The following is an 11,752-nucleotide window of genomic DNA, read 5'->3' as shown; positions in this document are numbered from 1 at the left end:
CCCTGTTCTGTGACCCCTACTGGGTCTGGGGGATTTGACAGCACTCTCCTTGGGGTCTGATTTCAAGGGAGGGAAAGCAGTGGCAAGTGAATGGAGCTAGAAATAAAATCAGCAGGGAGAAGAGAAGCCGGCAGCAGGGTGGGCTGGCCCCACTGAGCCAACGCTGGGCTTTTGGGAGGGGCTGCAAGAAGCCCGGCCTGTTTTCCCGCAGGAGTGTGCACGCTCGTGTTTTTAGCCACAGACTTTGTTTTCCTGGTGGGCCACTGGTCAGAGGGGCAGCCATAAGGCCCGCCCTGGAGAGCAGGGTTTGCCTTTCTAGGGTTTTGTGTGTGAGTGGGAAGGGGCACTGGATCCAGGATACAGTGGAGTCCCAGGGCTCCCACAAAATGGCCCAGAGTCTCTGACGAAGACAGTCCTTGGGCATCACAGGCCACTCTCTGCCATCAGCCCCTCCCAGACCTTCTCCTTGGGTTTCTAAATGTCTCCTTATTCCTTTTCTCTGGGAAGAAGAAAAGAATATCTTCAACTGCACTGTGTGGGTGTCTGCTGTCTGGGGGCTCTGTGTGCACTAATGTGTCTGTGCTCCTGAGCTGTTGAGGCCCCCTGTGGTGGGCCCCGCCCTGCGTGGGATGTCAGGGCGACCATCTCAGCACGTGGCCCCCAGGACACTTTGGTGATCCCTGCAATGAGCCACTCAGTTCTTATTCCACAAGCGTTTACTGGAGAGCTACTGAGTGCTAGAGAGAGATGTGACCTGACCGCACTGGATTCTGGGGACTGGATCCAGAGGTAAATCTCAGAGTCTGGGCCTGCCCCACAGGTCCCAGCAGCCACTGCAGACGGGGCAGGCAGTGATGGGGAGAAAGGGGAAACCAAATCGACGGTGCTGGTGAACCTCATCCTGCCACAAAGCCCTTTCCCTGCCTCCCAAAAGACCCCAACTCTGTTGAATGTCTTCCTGCAAATAAACAACGGAGTTTATCCAGACAGAGGCCTCAAGTCAGAGGAGATTTGAGCCAGAGGAGATTATGAAAGTTTACTGTGTTAAGATAAGAAAGTACGAAGCCGGATGCAGCACCAAATAATCATCATGACTTTAAGGCAGTAATGATTATTTCGTTTTGGGGGGGTGGGAGATGAGTTTCTTCCGAAACATAAAGATAGTTTCCGTGTACAGTTTGTAAGCCCACATTCTTGACAGGCCGCTTAAAGGAAAATTGTGTAAAATCTGATTTTAAGTTGTAATTTTTCTGCGTCTCCAAGAAGTAGTATTTCCCGTAAACAGAAATGCTAAAATGTACATCTATATGTCAGTTCTCCTGTAAGGAGAGCCACTCTTCTTTCTGAGTTTATATGCTTTGCAATTAGTTAGGTGTTACAACAACTTTCTGTTTTGAAAATATGATGATAATAAAAAATAGCTGCTTTTTAAAATATCCTAGTGTGAGAAAATAAAAAGGTGACAATCCTATGTTAATCTTCGTTCTTAAATTTTTATTATTCTAAAATATTATTAGTAATATAATAATACTATTATTATATTATTTTATTATATAATATATAACTTACTATATAATAATATTATAGTATTATTATTAATTACTATTATAAATCTAAAAATTTAGTGTTTAAATGGCAGAGCAAATATGTAACTGCTTCTTTCTTCTTAGGAAATCACCACCACCACCCCACACCCCCCAAAGTCAAGAAACAGAAATGCAACTTCATCTGTGATGAAACTAAGCAGCATCTATGATCCTAGCTGCGGTATCTGGGGAAAGGCTACCAATCTGCTGCTATTCAAACATGAGTGCACAGAGATGCTTACAGAGATGGCGGGACCAGAATCAGCAGAGCCAGGTTTGGCCCTTACAGGAAGATGAGGGGTAAAAAAAGAAGTTGAGACTGGGATGCTGGGACAGGATTCACTCAGAGTCCCCATATTTGCAGGAAGCAGGCTGTCGGTGAGCCAGGATGGGAGAGTTTCCACATTGCAGTATGAGCGGCCCCGCAGCTGTGGCTATCTGCTAGCTAGACAGAAACAAAGTCACTACTCATCCACTCAAATAAGCTTGAGTCTTTAGAAACTGCACTGTGACGCAGGGAGAATCCCTGCCAGCTCAGTATGTCAGATATCAGTTGCTGAGTAAGAAACAATCCCAACGTAGTAGCTTAAAAGAATAGCTATTTTATTTGCTGAAGACCCTGAGGGTCAGCAGTTTTCTCTGGGTTCAGCTGGACAGGTCTCTGGGTGGTCTCTCCTGGGGTCAGTCATGGGGCAGAAGTCTTCCTGTCGTTCGGCTGGGGCTGGGCCAGGATGGCCTCCCTTGTGTGTCTGGCAGTGGGAGCTGAAAAAGAAATTCAAGGAGTTCTGCCAGCTTCAAACTTTCTCCATAACTATGTGCAAGACTAGAAGTTAAAAGAGCAATGCTTTCCAAGTGTTAAAAGGAAAAAAGTGACCTGAAAATAAGGCTCCAGAAAAATGTTTTTAAATGTACAAGAATTCAGGGAATATAGCTTCCATATGCTTTCTTTGAATTAATCACTAAAAGGTGAAGTTTAGCCAACTGTTATGGGCTGGATTGTGTATGCCCCCCACCCAATATTCACATGTCAAAGTCCTCGTCCCCTAGTGCCCCAGAATGTGACTGTGTTTGGAGACTGGGTCTTTAAAGAGGTAATTAAGCTAAAATGAGATCATTAGGGTGGGCCCAAATTCAGTATGACTGGAATCCCTATAAGAAGAGGAAATTTGGACACAGACATACACAGAGGGAAGACAAGGGGCAGATACAGGGAGAAACTTGTCATCTAGGAGCCAAGGAGAGGCCTCAGAAGGAACCAGCCCTGTGGACACCTTGTTCTCAGACTTCTCACCTCCAGGACTATGAGACAATACATTTCTGTTCTTTAAGCCACCCAGTCTGTGCCTCTGTTATGACAGCTTTAGAAATATAATACACCAGCTAAAAAAAATTACTAAAATTTGAAAAAAGAAATGGGATGAGCGTTGAACCATTTCACACTAAGTCTAAGTCTAATACAAATGTGAGCAATGTGTTACACATCGGCCGAACACTTGTAAGCAATATACATCTGGCTTTAAGTGACCTGGGCTCCACTTGTACCCAGGTCCCCAAAAAACTGTCATGTTGGGCCAGCCAGTTGCGTTCAGCGGGCCACGCTGGGCTCCATGGTAATGAATAACTTTCACCGCGGGTTCTAGAGAGTCCTAGGCATTTGGAATAAGAGTCTCAGGGACTTCCAGGAAAATGAGGGGGCTAGCCTGTAGGGCCTGGACCCTTGTCCACAGCATGGGCAGTCCCAGGGCTTCTCAGAGAGATTCATGGAGAGGAGTTTGCTGCATGCTAAGGTAGGCCTGAATCCCAGTAACCTGGATCATTTCTGAATTTCCATCCGCGTCAAAAAGCTATCAGCATCAGCCTTAAGAAAATGTAAGGGCATGTTGGTAACTTATATGGGCTTTGTCACCACCCACACTTCTAGCCAAGACCCACCCAGGAGGCAGCAGGTGAAGCTAGGCTCCTCCTCCCTCAGGACGGGCCTGTCCCGGGAGATGCAGCTGTTGAGGGCAACAGGGGGAGCAGAAATCAGAGGAGCCGATTAGGGGGCAGATGCCTGGAGCTGGTTGCCTGGCTCTCGGCAGCCTGGGGGGAAGGGCTCAGAGTGACCGCCAGCCCTGATGGACAGGGATGGGCTCTGCTGGAGGCACGGTTGCCAAAACAAACCTTTGTCAAGGTGACTCGTCTCCCTCCTCCTCAGCCAATGGCTCTCACAATCAGACCTCGGGGCGGGGGGGGGGGGCAGGAATTTTCCTTGATAAGCAGACAAACAGCAAATAGCTTCTAAGAGGCTGACCTAAATTTTTCCCTCAAACTCTCCTTAAGGAGCCTCATGGACCCCAACATCCCTCACGTAAGAGGTGCCATTACAAGCCTCGCGTTTTCAGGGGAGAAGCCTTCTCTCTGGAAGGTTTTGCTGGAGTACGATGTTCTCGAGGCACGTGCAGAGTGTGGGGGAGGGAGGGAGGGATGGCCAGAGAGCCTGGCCAGCGTGCTCCGCTGGGACTCACATTCGGATGCAGTAGTCCTTTACCCTTCCAGGAAGTTTCAGACAAGTTCACAGACCACCATGAGCTTACAAACAAACTGTTAATACAGGGGCTTCCAGCTGGGCTGGAGCAGGAAAGGGAGAAACCCTGAGGCCATGCACCAAACAGAAAAGGAAAAACAACTGGTCCTCCGAAGACTCGGGGGCTGAGCGCTAACCTGAGGGCTGGGGAGCCCAGGGGCCACGGGACATGGTCAGGGCTCCGCAGAGGCTTCGGACGCAGGCGAGCGTCAGGCTGTGGAAGGCAGCCAGGGTGAGCGAGGTCTGCTTTACTGGGTCTCTAATGGCTCCTCTGAGACCCAGCGCTGGAGAAGAACTAGTAGAGCCGCCGGCTGCCTGATTGAGTCCCCCAGCGCAACTTAGATGTGCTTTCCCTGTGATTTAAGAGCCTCGGTTGCCTCGGAAAGGGAACGCAGTGCAGATGGCCCATAAAACTGCCATACTTCGGGGTCTGGAAAAATCTTCTTCAGAGAGTCAGGACAGCCCCAAGAGGTGACCAGGGCCCCCAAAGCTCAGCCAGGGGAGCAGCTGTCACCAGGATGTCAGGGTCAGTGAGTAAGACACCTAATCAGGGCTGCAGATTTCCAGAAGGGTGGGTGCACCATGGTCCCTCACAGAGAGCCTGAGACCCAGGAGTCCTCCCAGAGGGGGCCATCACTGTGTCTGTTGGCTGGGAAGCAAGAGGAGGACCTTCTAGGGGATGGTCCATGCAGGTCCCATGCTTTGCCACGGAGGATTCGGTGCTAACAAACCCCACAACTCCCACCTGAGCCAGAGACTTGTATGGTCAGAATTTTCTGGAAGCCTGTGCTCTTGTCATGTGCTAGTTTGAGTGAGCAGGTTACTCTTTTCCTCCCCTCCCCCATTTAGAGCACCACTTGGTTATTCATTTCTGTATTCATTCATTCAAGAAATACTCCATCCCTAAGCGATATAAAACAACTGCCATGAGGACAATAATGGTGACGTGGTCTGGCGCTGTGGTGGCTGCTGTAGTGACAGAACAGGGGTGGACACTGTCTTCCTAGAGCAACTGTTTGATGGAGGAAATATAGGCGATCTCTTTGATTTAGTTCACACTCACATAGTCTCTGCTATGCACAGGGCACTGTTTTAAGCACCTAACACATTCAGTCCTCTTCACAGTCCCATGAAATAGGTGATAATAATATTCCCATTTTACAGAAGAGAAAACAGAGGCACCAAGACAATAAAGTAACCTGCCCAGAACCACAGTTAGGAAGAAGTTAGTTGCAGGCAGTCTGGCTCTAGCACCCATGCCCTCAAAGTTTACACCATTACACAGATAAATGCAAACCTATAGACTACATGAGTATGAAGAGTCTGCTTAGTGCTTGGAAAGAACAAAGAGGGGATATTTCACAGAGGTTGGGAGTCAGGGTGGATTTCTCTGAAGTGGTGACAGAAAGAGGAAGTCTAATCCAAGAGAGAAAATTGCAAAAGCAAAGCCCTAGGGTGAGAAAAGCCTCGGTGAATCACACACCTTGGAAGGGGGTCAGTGCTGTCAGAGGGAGGTGGGAGCAGCGGAGGGCGTGATGCGGAGAGACGAGGCTGGAGGGCAGGCAAGGTCAAGCAGTACTCAGTGTCATTTGGAAGTTTCCGAGGTAATGTAAAAGAGAATGGGGGGTGGTTTGTCTTTAAGAAAGCAAGCATATCAAATAGAATGATCACGTAGGGAAGCTGCAAGTTTTCATTTTGAAAAGGGCCCTGTTGCACTTTTCACATATGCTTCATCCTCCCAACCACCCTGTAAGAAAATGGATCAAATGAACCCTTTAGTGACTTCTCCCCACACCTCTTTTATACCCATTCCCCTTCCTTTGTTAAAGCTACAGACACCTCAGTTCTGTTCTGGGAGGCCATGCATCCAGCCCCGGCAAGCACCCTCTGTCTCAGGCTGCCCCGTGACCAAGGATGGCAGTGTACACTTTACTGGTCAATGAGACATCAGTGGAAATTTGCTGGGTGCTCTGGGAAGCCTTTTACTTTTTCCAACAAGAGGCATAAATGTGGGTCCATCACCACTTTCTCTTCCTCTCTAACTGGAAAGGGACATGATGTCCGTAGCTACAAGAGCCATCGTGCAACTGTGATATAACAAGCTTAGAGGAAAAGACAAGAGACTGAGAAGCTGGCCCCAAACCAGTGCCGGCAGCCACCCATAGCTAGACTGGTTATGGGGATGGGAGGTAAACTCATTCATTTCAGTCATTTCTGTTACTGAGAATTCTATTACTTCTATGCTCTTCATAAAGAATTCGCCTATTACACTCTGAGCAAACTGAAGATGAAAAGATATCAGATTTACCGAAAGGAGATTTAAACCCCAATTCACCTGAATCTGCCTCCAGTGCTCCTTCACGAAGAAGAATTCTTCCCTTGCCTACAGGGACTTCTACGTATATTTAGTTTTCTTGGCATTACACCTGCCAACCACCAAATGTGCATTGCTCAGAGCCCCTTCCAGGAAGCCACGATTTGAATCAGGTGACCCCATCATCTTCTAGGGACCAGACATTAAGTCCTTGACCCAATAGTGTCAATGCACAGACTGGCCAAAAGCCCATGACTTGGTCTGCTCCAGAAAAGATGAGTTGGCCAAATAAGGATTTCTGTTGTAGGAATTTGAACTAGGTGGCTCTGGGAGATTGAGAACGGAAACAGTGGAGCTGAAGTGGGAAGTTCAGGATGGTGATAAGCCTTGGGAAGGGTCTTGTGTGAGCTAAATTTATGAGGAAGTGGAAACTATGAGAAGCGGAGGTTGTGATGCAGAGAAAGCACATGTGAAGCAGAGAAGTTGGGCTCATGCGCCAAGATCAGGGCAGTGGGAGGAGCCAGCCCAGTGCAAGCATTACCTGGACAGAGTTTAAAAGTGGTCTTGTAATAACCTCTAATGAAAAAGAATATAAAAAAGAATATATATGTATAACTGAATCTCTTTGTTGTACAGTAGAAACTAACACAACATTGTAATTCAACTATACCTCAATAAAAATAAAAAATTTTTTAAAAGTGATAGTGAAACCCACCCCTAATTGACCTGCTTTTACCATCACCGTGCCCTGCCAAATCTAAACAAGGTCAGTAAAGCAATCTTTTGTTGATCTAAGTTCCAAACTATTGCTGAAGTTATTGTTGAGTTTTAATAATATATGTGGAAGCTCTGAATTAGCATGCTTTTCATAACTAACCCTTTAAGAAACACTATGTTCTACACAGAAGTTAATTCAGAGGAATTCTAGTTAGCGGCCAGTCCTAACACATGTCGACTCAGCTACACGTATTCATTTCAAGGATAAAGTTTCACAGTTTAAAACTGTTGGAGCTGAAAGCTGAACTGCAGCCCAGTGATTACATGCAAGGGCTCTGAATTTTCAAGGCTCATTTCTCCAAAAGCCTGGATTATGACACATGTCTGTATTTAAATAGTAAATTCAAAACAGTCCATGTCAGCACAATGTTTGTAAAGAAGAAACACTAAACTAGGGTTACTTCAATTCCGTCATTGCACGTGACCACTGGAGTTTTAAATCTGGGTTTAAAATCTAAAGCCATGGAGTGTATTGTTTTCACTTGGTAGGTGCAAAGTTAAATTCATTTGTGTAATATTTTACAAGTCATAGTGGTGTACTGGAAAAAGCATTACGTTATAATTTCAAAGCTTCAGTTTCACCTTCTATAAAACAGAGATGAAATGACCTCCATCACGGATTATGGGTCTTTCTGCAGATCAGTCTAGTGATATTTACCCAACCTGAGTTATCCAAGTACCACTTCTGTTGTTTTCATCATATCTGCCTGTTACTGGATTCAGAGTCCAGAGTGCTCACCATTATACCATGGAACCGCCTGTTACCTATTCTACTATTTACCTAATATTTTCCTTTAACATTTCATAATTTTTTCACTTTTTAATGCACAATAAAATAATCACATAGCTATTAAAAAGTTTATCTCCCTCTATGTAATTCCAAAATCATCTCACATGCTGTTTTTTTGGAACTGAGATAATCAAAACATAATAAGTAGCAGAATATCCTATACAAGTGTCATGACTGAGTTATATACTTTCAAGCATTATTCAGAAATTTTATTTGGGGGATAACTATTCAAAAAAAAAACTTCCAAGGCCAGATATATATGTTCAAAACATCCTGATTACCTACAAGTTTGTACATTTGTTCAACAGATACCTCGTGAGCATGCAGTATTAGTTAAGCATTGTGCAGAGCTCTGGGGATACAGGATGAACAAAATAGATGCACATCCACAGTCCAGTGGAATAGCAGAGATCCAACGAGAAATTACACAGATGATTACTTAATTACAAATATTACACGGGCTGCAAAGGACTTGCATTTCTAGAGTTAGTGGCCATCTCCCCAGTTACATTTTATAAGTTCACTAAACTGAACATTCTGTGGCAGTTAACACCATGACTGCAAATATTGGACCCTCTTCCTACTTGAGTGCTTAGGTCAGTGTCCCCTTCCCTTGAATCTGGGCTCTTAACCAATAGTCAGCAAATGATGCTATGTGACCTCTGAGGTTAGGTATATCAGTCACATGTAGTTTCACAACAAATTACCCCCAAAATCAGTCACTTAAGATAACAAGATTTATTATGAATAGTCTCTGAGTCAGGAATTTGGGCGTGACTTAACTGGTGATTTTTGCCGCTGGGTCTCTTATGAGGTCTCAGTCAAGTTATCAGCCAGGGCTACAGTCATCTGAAAGCTTGATGGGGGCTGGAGGATCTGTTTCTAAATTGGCTCACTCACTGGCTGCTGGCAGGAGCCTCGGTGCTTGAGAGTCATGGTGGCTGGCTTCCCCCAGAGCAAGTAACTTGAGAGAGAGAGCAAGGAGGAAGGCACGATGCGTTTATGTCTCAGTCTCAAAAATCACACACCATCCCTTCTACAACATCCTATTATTAGAAGTGAGTTGCTAAGTATATTCCAAGCTCAAGGGAGGGGAATTAGGTGTCACTACTTGAAGGAAGGAGTATCAAATATATGTGGACCTATTTTAACATCAACGTACCTTTCAGAAAAAGTGATGCAGCATCCGTGCAGTTCGCTGGTTAGGCAGAAGTTGCACAGAACACTTCCTCCATAAGCTGCCATGTAAAACATCCACAGAGTCCAAGGCTGCCATGCTGTGAGGAAGCCCAGCCCACACGCAAAGACCCATTGGCTCACCAGTTGACAGCCCAGCCTAGGTCCCAGCAAGCGGTCAACATCAATGCAAGAAAGATGAATAGATGCTTGCAGATGATTCCAGCTTTCGATTGTTGAGACACCTTCAGCCATCATGTCTCCAAGCTGTTGAATTTTCCCAGCTTCCCAGCCATAGGTTGTCCCTAATTCTAAAATCAGATTCTTCTCAGTGTAGAAGGTGAGACAGTATAGCCCGGTGATTACATTCAGGGGCTCTGGATTTCCAGGGCCAGGATCCACTCTCTGCTCTGCTGCTTCAAGCCACGTGACCTTAGGCAATTTGTGTTAGCTCTCCGTGCTCAGGGTGCCTCATACCCACGTTAGGAAGATGAGTACAGGCGGCCCTTTGTATCCATGGATGCAGAACTCCTGAGTACGCACAGGGCCAATTGTAAGGGACTTGAGCCTCCATGGATTTTGGTATCCACGGGGCTTTACAGATAGAGAGAGATGACTGTAAATAAGTAAGTGGTTTTTGAAGACTGAATGGAGAAATAAATTCAAAGTTCTCAGTATATAATGTGTGCCAGATATTATTATTTTTGTTGTTGTTATTTTTTAATTCTCATTAAATCTGTTTCTCTTTCAGTATTTCCCATATCAGCTCATGTCACTCCAGGCTCAACATTTGGAAAAAAAATAAAAAAGATTTCAGTTCCTCCTATTTCACCAACTGTTTTTATGGCTTTATTGCGATATAATTGACACATAAAATTATGTATATTTAAAGTATACAACTGGATATTTGATATACATATAACACCACAATGAAGTTAATTAACATACCCATCACCCCACATAGTTACCAATGTCTTTTGTGCGTGTGTGTATGATGAGAAATTTAAGATCTATCCTCTTAGCGAATTTCAAGTATACAATGTGGTATTATTAACTATAGTCACATTGCTGTACATTAGTATCTCCAGAACTTATTAATCTTGCATAACTGAAACTTAGTACCCTTTGACCAATATCTCCCCATTTCCTCCACCCCCCAGCCCTTGGCAACCACCATTGTACTCCCTGCTTCTATGAGTTTGGCTATTTCGGCTCTTTGCAGCATCATTCACAATAGCCAAAACGTGGAAACAACCTAAATGCCTGTTGACAGGTGAATGGATATAGGAAATGTAGTGCATATATACAATAAAATATTATTCAGTGTTTAAAAGAAAGAAATCCTGCCACTTCAACAACATGGATATACTTGGGGGACATATACTAAGTGAAGCAAACCAGACACAGAAGACACATAGTGCACGAACTCACTTACATGTGGAGTCTAAAAGAGTCACCAGCTAGTTATAATTGGTGTCAAGTTTTGTTGATTCTACCTCCATAGTTTCCATTATCTTTTCAGTCTCAAAGCCAGTTAAGGAGTGGGCCACGTTCTCTATGGGCACCAAGTAGTGGAAGTGGGAAAATAAACACCACTGCGAACCATGAAGGAACTGCAGCTACAGAAGAAGAGTGCTGAGCAGAGTCGGGAGGGAGGCTTGGAGAAGCCGGTGGTGTGGTCGTGTGATAGGACTCCTCAGAAGACTGCGGGTGGAAATACTTTGAGTAACTTCTGCCTCATCTGCTTGAAGGCAATGACTTGCTTGGACTTACCCTCTTGTCTCCAACCTGTGATCTGGAACGTGAGTGGGCTCGAGACTGACTTTGACCGTGGAGAGGAAGACATACATACTTTAAAGGATGGTGGAATAATCAAATGGAAAAAGCGTGGCTCCCTAAGTGACCTCATAAAGCAGGTTTCCCAGCAGCCCTGACAGGCCAGACAGTTGCGAGAGAGCGAGAGAGACAAGGAAGTAAACTTCTCTTGGATTTCAGAGTCTCTGTGTTATACTTGCTCAGCCATTCTACTAATACCGGCATCCCTGCGACCTGCTCCTTCTGTTGGCTGAGGCGGGATGGGCAGGCAGTAGGGTTGGGGGGAAGACAAACCACTTTCTCAGATGCAGTGCTGGTGAGTCAAGACCTCAGAGCAGAAAATGTGCACACGTCTAGACAGATAACCTAAAGAGAGCCCCGCGTAGCACCGTCACCCTGGCCAGGAGCAGAAGCTGTACAATAACCCCATGTTCCCCAGAGAAGCACAGGAGCAGCTGTGGGAACCAAGAGGAGCCTGGTGGTTAGAATCTGTGCGGACACCGCCCCACGTCAGATGGGAGTAAGAGCAGCAGGGCAGATACAGTGTGGGGAGATGCAGCTGAGCCGAATCTCAGACGTAATCCCAGGGCGAGGGTAGGAGATCTGAAATGGCAGAGACCAGGTTTCTGTGACCCTCCCAAATAAAGATTTTAAAAATATGTAAGGCCAAGTATAGAAGCAGAAAGTTGAATGTCTTGCGTGTCTGAATTTGGCAACTGAGATTTGTT

The 11,752-nt window shown here is 45.5% G+C and overlaps 1 long non-coding RNA gene across 1 annotated transcript; it reads right to left on the bottom strand.

Annotated features, from left to right (window-relative positions):
* Positions 1 to 1,717: 1,717 nt before the first annotated feature.
* Positions 1,718 to 11,061, bottom strand: LOC140695711 (uncharacterized). Its single transcript, XR_012071542.1, has 3 exons — positions 10,983 to 11,061; positions 9,196 to 9,991; positions 1,718 to 2,348 (listed from the first exon to the last, which is right to left on the bottom strand). It is a non-coding gene; the product is annotated as an uncharacterized lncRNA (long non-coding RNA).
* Between the last annotated feature and the right edge of the window lie 691 nt (positions 11,062 to 11,752).

This window comes from Vicugna pacos, chromosome 3 (assembly GCF_048564905.1).
Source record: "Vicugna pacos chromosome 3, VicPac4, whole genome shotgun sequence".
Lineage (NCBI taxonomy): Eukaryota > Metazoa > Chordata > Mammalia > Artiodactyla > Camelidae > Vicugna > Vicugna pacos.
This window is presented reverse-complemented; position numbering and strand designations above follow the sequence as displayed.